This window comes from Leucoraja erinacea, chromosome 1, assembly GCF_028641065.1.
Source record: "Leucoraja erinacea ecotype New England chromosome 1, Leri_hhj_1, whole genome shotgun sequence".
NCBI lineage: Eukaryota > Metazoa > Chordata > Chondrichthyes > Rajiformes > Rajidae > Leucoraja > Leucoraja erinaceus.
Window position 1 is genome coordinate 35,926,147 of NC_073377.1, and position 6,305 is coordinate 35,932,451.

Sequence of the window (6,305 nt, forward strand, 5' to 3'; positions counted from 1 at the left end):
CAGGTTCAGGAACAGCTTCATCCCTACAGCCATTAGGCTATTAAACACTACAACCACAAATAAGCTCTGAACTACATCAGACTACTATTGTTATTATTGCACTATTATTTGTTTTTTTTGGCTTCAATAAACATTTTAAATTGGCCTTATGGTGTAGGATTGTGCTAGTTTTAGTTTAGTTTAGTTTAGAGATACAGTGCACAAACAGGCCCATTGGCCCATCAAATCCACACTGACCAGCGACCCTACACACACTAGCGACAATTTACAATTTTACCAAGTCAATTAACCTACAAACATGTACATTTTTGGACTGTGAGAGGAAGCCAGAGCACCCAGAGAAAACAGGGAGAACATACAAACTCCGTACCGACAGCACCCGCAGTCAGAATCAAACTCAGGTCTCTGGCACTGTAAGGCAGCAACTCTACCACTGTGCCACGACATACGGGGTGATCGCAGACACAGTGTGCCGAAGTATCTGCTTCCACATTGTATCTCTAAAGTCTAAAATCAACACCTCCGCTCGGTTCACAATAACTAACCTGATCTCCTGGTGGCTCAGCACTTCAACTCCCCTTCCCATTCCGAATCCGACCTTTCTATCCTGGGCCTCCTCCATGGCCAGAGTGAGGCCCACCATAAATTGGAGGAGCAGCTCATCATATTTCGCTTGGGTAGTTTACACCCCAGCGGTATGAACATTGATTTCTCTAATTTCAGGTAGTCCCTGCTTTCACCTTCTTCCCAGCTCTCCCACAGCCCACTGTCTCCGCCTCTTCCTTTCTTCTTCCCGCCCCCCCACCCCCCACATCAGTCTGAAGAAGGGTCTCAACCCAAAACATTGTCTATTTCCATAGATGCTGCCTCACCCGCTTAGTTTCTCCAGCATTTTTGTCTACAATAGAAATTCTATGTATGTTGGATTACTCAGCACATTCACAATTTGAAAATCAGAAGGATAACTTAATGTAATTCAAAAATGATGCTAAAGAAATAATGAAAGTATGCCATATATTTAAATGAAACTTGGTATTTAATAGTTCTCATTTCTTCCACATTCAACCAACTCTCAGGTTTATTACATATAAATAATAAGTTAATACATCTTGATATGTGAGTTTCTTAAAAAGTATCACATTCACACCAACTTTAAAAAATGGAATTTGAGCCCATTCACCCCGAATGTGGAAATTAGGTCAATTTTATATTGGCCATTTGAAGTTAAGTTATAAGATTGTGTTTTTTTTCCTGTTTTTTTTCACTGTTTTAATAATTCTCCTCTACAAATTGCATGCTTGATTGGTGATATCTCCTCTAGGCATGGCTTAGACAGCACAAATCCATTCCAGTTGCTCTTTCACTCTTTAATTCTCTTGCATTTCTTCAGCAGTAACATCAATGCAGCATTATTTCCCACGAAATGTAAAATAGCACTAGGCCGTTTTCACTTTTTCTTTATGTTGTTGCATTTTTTCTTGTAATTTTCATCAAGTTGAAGATTGAGTATCAAGTGTTTGAGATACAAAAGGTCTCCCATTTTCCTCAGCTCTTGCGCAACCGCTTTGAAGTCTTTTGGATCTGGAATAATTACATCATTGTTATAATTCCAAAATATTAAACAAGTAATTCATTTTTATGCAACAAATAAAGTGCTGGAAGAACTTAGCAGGACAGTCAGACTGATGAAGAACCCATAGTCCGCCCATTCCCCTCCAATTGCCTGAACCGCCGAATTCATCCAGCATTGTTCTTCTTAATCGCCTGCACTTATCCAGCTCATTAAAAGTAGAAAAAAAAGCACATAAGGGACTTATTTCACATTGTTGATCATTCAGCAAACACATAAGAGTGTTAGATGGGTTGTTATTCACACCGCGCTAATTATGCAACGATAATATAAAACGAAACTGCGGATGCAGGAAATCGAAACTTTATCCACTGTCAGTAGGTGAGATGGTATCCGTTGAAAGACCCCCCCCCCCCACGTAAATGTGAAAAGCAAGGCTTTATCTCTCTCTTTCCTAGTTCTAATGAAGGGTTGATTATATTTCTTTCCACGGGTGCTGCTGACCTGTTGAGTTCTTCAAGCATTTCCTGTGTGTATACAATGGCGTTTGTATATGGTATTTTAGATGTGCAGGAAATGGATCATAGGCGGGCAGAGATTAGTTTAGTTTAACCAAAAGATCCTATAGCTTGGTTTAACCTGTTCAACAGTGCTGCCTTGTTCTAAATACCATCAAATGAATCCTTGTAAATTTTAAAATAACTTAAATTGAAACAAACTTCATTTGAAATGAATTGATCTTTACTACTGGCTGTGAGGTTAGTTCTAATGAAAATAATGTACAATCAAAGTTGAGCTGCCAAAGGTGAGGTAGAATATATCAGTGCGGGGCCCCGAGTACATGGAGCCCGCCAGGCTTGGTCTTCTCCCGCCAATTCTACTGCCGCCGGTGGCGCTAGTATTGAACATTCACATTGTTGATCCTCTGCAACCTCCAGTTTAAATCCCATGTGGAATATTTTGCAGGACCAAGAACCAAGAAGAGCTGAGTTACCTGTTGAGGAAGATTGGGGCTCTGATCTCTTGACACTGGTCCGCATCAAAGGCTTCATTCGCTTTTTGTTACCGGTTTCGCTCGATCGATGTGACTGCAAACGGCCAAGTTTCCGAGAGCCGGCAGCACGAAGTCGGCTCGCACCAAAGATCCACTGGATGAGATCTTTGGCTCGCACTGAGCGGCTGCAAGAGGTCGCTGGTATTTATCAGCCTGATAATGACAGGCTGACTGACGTGAGCGGTCGGTCGGTCGGGGGAATTCAGCGCTGACCAGGAAGCGGCGCAGATCCACGATGCCTCCCTCACTTTCCATTGGTGCCTCATCACGATCACGAGAGGCGCCCGCAAGCCCACACCTACAAAGAGCCTCCTCACGTATGTACGACAACCAATGATGGTGATTGTACGTCAAGATACAGATACAGAAAGAAAGCAAGTGTTAGTCAAGAATCACAAACCGCGCTTTCCGTATTTAAACTTCTCCCTCGGAAGAACAACATTCTCCAATTTTAGGGAACCTCCATCTAACCCTCTGCCCCTCACCTGCTTCCAACCTATTTGTCTCACAGTGTGGGAAGGAACTGCAGATGCTGGTTTACACCGAAGATAGACACAAAATGCTGGAGTAACTCAGCGGGACAGGCAGCATCTCTGGAAGGAAGGAGAAGGAATGGGTGACGTTTCGGGTCGAGACCCTTTTGCAGACTGGGAGTCAGGGGAGAGGGAAACTGGAGGAATGTAAGGTGTGAAAACGACAGGTCAAAGCAGATGATGGGCAAGGAAATGTAGAATGGTTCATTGGTGGTTGAGGGGATGTTGACAACGTGGCATACAAACAGTAAAATGAATCAGGAGTGCAGGAAGGAACTGCATGCAGATGCTGGTTTAATCCAAAGATAGACACAATTCCCGGGATGGTGGGACTGTCATATGCTGAGAGAATGGAGCAGCTGGGCTTGTACACTATGAAGTTTAGAAGGATGAGAGGGCTTCTTATTGAAATATATAAGATTGTAAAGGATTTGGACACGCTACAGGCAGGAAACATGTTCCCAATGTTGGGGGAGTCCAGAACCAGGGGCCACAGTTTAAGAATAAGGGGTAAGCCATTTAGAACGGAGACGAGGAAACATTTTTTCTCACAGAGAGTGGTGAGTCTGTGGAATTCTGTGCCTCAGAGGGTGGTGGAGGCAGGTTCTCTGGATACTTTCAAGGGAGAGCTAGATAGGGCTCTTAAAGATAGCGGAGTCAGGGGATATGGGGAGAAGGCAGGAATGGGATACTGATTAGGGATGATCAGCCATGATCACATTGAATGGCGGTGCTGGCTTGTAGGGCCAAAGGGCCTACTCCTGCACCTATTGTCTACTGTCTAATATGCCACCTATGCATATTCTCCAGGGATGCTGCCTGACCCGTTGAGTTACAACAGCACTTTGTGTCCTTGTTTCTACAGCAAAGGAACAATCCTTTTGGCCCACAATGTCTGTGCTGAACATATTGTCATAATAATAACAATCAAAAGTTCAGCATCTGACTCATCTGGTACTGTAACTAATTCGGCTGCTCAGACGAGATATAATAAAAATAGAATGCACAATCAGCGCACTAATCAACGTCAGCGTTGAGCTGCCCGCGTGCCCTCTCATGCTACAGCACTCCAGTTCCTACTTGCCAGGAATGAGCAGGTTAACCTATGATGAGCATTTGTCGGCACTGGGCCTGTACTCGCTGGAGTTTAGAAGAATGAGGGGGGACCTCATTGAAACATACAAAATAGTGAAAGGCTTGGATAGTGGATGTGGAGAGGATGTTTTCACGAGTAGGAGAGTCTAGGACTAGAGGTCATAGCCTCAGAATTAAAGGACGTTCTTTTAGGAAGGAGATGAGGAGAAATTTCTTTAGTTAGAGGATGGTGAATCAGTGGAATTCTTTGCCACGGAAGGTTGTGGAGGCCAAGTCAGTGGATATTTTTAAGGCAGAGATTGATAGATTCTTGATTATTATGGGTCAGAGGTTATGGGGAGAAGGTAGGAGAACAGGGTTACGAGGGAGAAATAGATCGACAATGATTGAATGGCGGTGTAGACTTGATTGGCCAAATGGACGAATTCTACTCCTATTCCTCATGACCGTATAACCTTACCTCCTTTTCACACACTGGGGCATAGGTTCCTGATTTCCCTCCAATTAATATTGATCCTGGTTCCTGCGTTCCCTTGATACTCATCGGGGTCCCAATTCCCGCACTCTCTTCTAGCTCATTTTTAATTAACTTTAATCCTGCTACACTAGTCCCACCTGCCCTCCCCTGGCCCATAACCCTCTAAACATGCCTGATGCTGCCTGTCCTGCTGAGTTACTCAAGCACTTTTTGTCTTCCCTTCAAACTCAACTGTGTTCTGATCCTCTGCACCCTTGATAAGTGTTAGAGTATTAAAGGAGATAACAATCTGGAAATCTGGAAAATGTGCTCAAGGACACCAATGTCCCATGCAGGCCAAATCATGAAGTTTGACTGTATCCCAATTCTTTGGAGTTTACTAAGCACACGTACAGAGGGATTTTGTACACAAAAAAAGTCATTTGCACACAAAAAATATCACTGTTCATTGTTCTAGATTACAGGCTTGCTTAGACTTATTCAGACTTTCTTCCTAGGAATCAATCTAATGAACTCCCACATCCTTACTGAAATTTAGATGGTGGCAGGGCATGTACTCAAAATGCTCCAGTACTTGCAGGCAACAAGGCCTCAATCCCTCCACCCCTCCCGCCCACCACTTCAGGATTTACTGATTGTAAGTCTTTGTTTAAAGTGAATGACCATGACCGTTGACGTTTATTCATACGGTTTTTTTTAACGTTTTTGAAATGTTTACAAAAGTTCAACATTTATGCACAACTATAAACTATTAAGTATTTTAATCAACATTTTAAATTAAACAAAAATGAGGTAACAGTTACATTGCCGTTATTTCCTGTTGAAATCAGACGGTCCACTGACCTCCCTAAGTACTGGGAGGCCTCAGGAAGTCTATACTTTTCCGTGGGGTTCCACTTGGTTGAGTGAAGATTGGCTTTGAACCTGCACTTGGACATCTTTGCTTCTGCACAGATATTTGGGTAAAAGCTTGGAGTGGGAGTGCTACAAAGTTTGGAAGTTACAGTTTTTTGTTGGAAAAAAATTCAAAATTATGAATTTTTATTTGTTCACAGGATGTAGATATTTTCCTCAAGACCAACATACACTGGCCATATCTGATTTGATTGCTGAAAAGAATGGGGTGCAAGGCTATTTCAGAGGGTAGTTAATAGCCATCGCTGGATCAGATACGGACGCTATGTTTTCTTCCTTTAACAAATTTAGAGAACAAGGTTGGTTTTTACAACAACCCAACAGTTTTAAGACCACCAATAAGACCACCAGCTTTTTATTCTATATTTGTTTAATTATTTGAACTTTCTGCCCTTGGATCAATGGTCTTGGCATCTGAACACTTGGCTTTAACACTGTGCTATTTTAAATGTGTGAGAACCTGTGTGAAATCTTGCAGCCACAAATGGGACGTGGATTTATTTCTTTACAGAGGCCTTCTGTTTTGTTATTATGAACAACTCATAGTGAAAGATGGGAAGTTATGAATTTGACTACTGAACAAATGGCGTAAAACCACATTGAGCAACATGTCAAAGATTGCATCATGTAGCTAAATTGATGAGTCATAAAGCTCACTGA

The 6,305-nt window shown here is 42.5% G+C and overlaps 1 long non-coding RNA gene across 1 annotated transcript; it reads right to left on the reverse strand.

The window, feature by feature from the left end:
* Positions 1–1,017: 1,017 nt before the first annotated feature.
* On the reverse strand, positions 1,018–5,162 carry LOC129695649 (uncharacterized). Its single transcript, XR_008723205.1, has 2 exons — positions 2,565–5,162; positions 1,018–1,581 (listed from the first exon to the last, which is right to left on the reverse strand). It is a non-coding gene; the product is annotated as an uncharacterized LOC129695649 (long non-coding RNA).
* Positions 5,163–6,305: the final 1,143 nt, after the last annotated feature.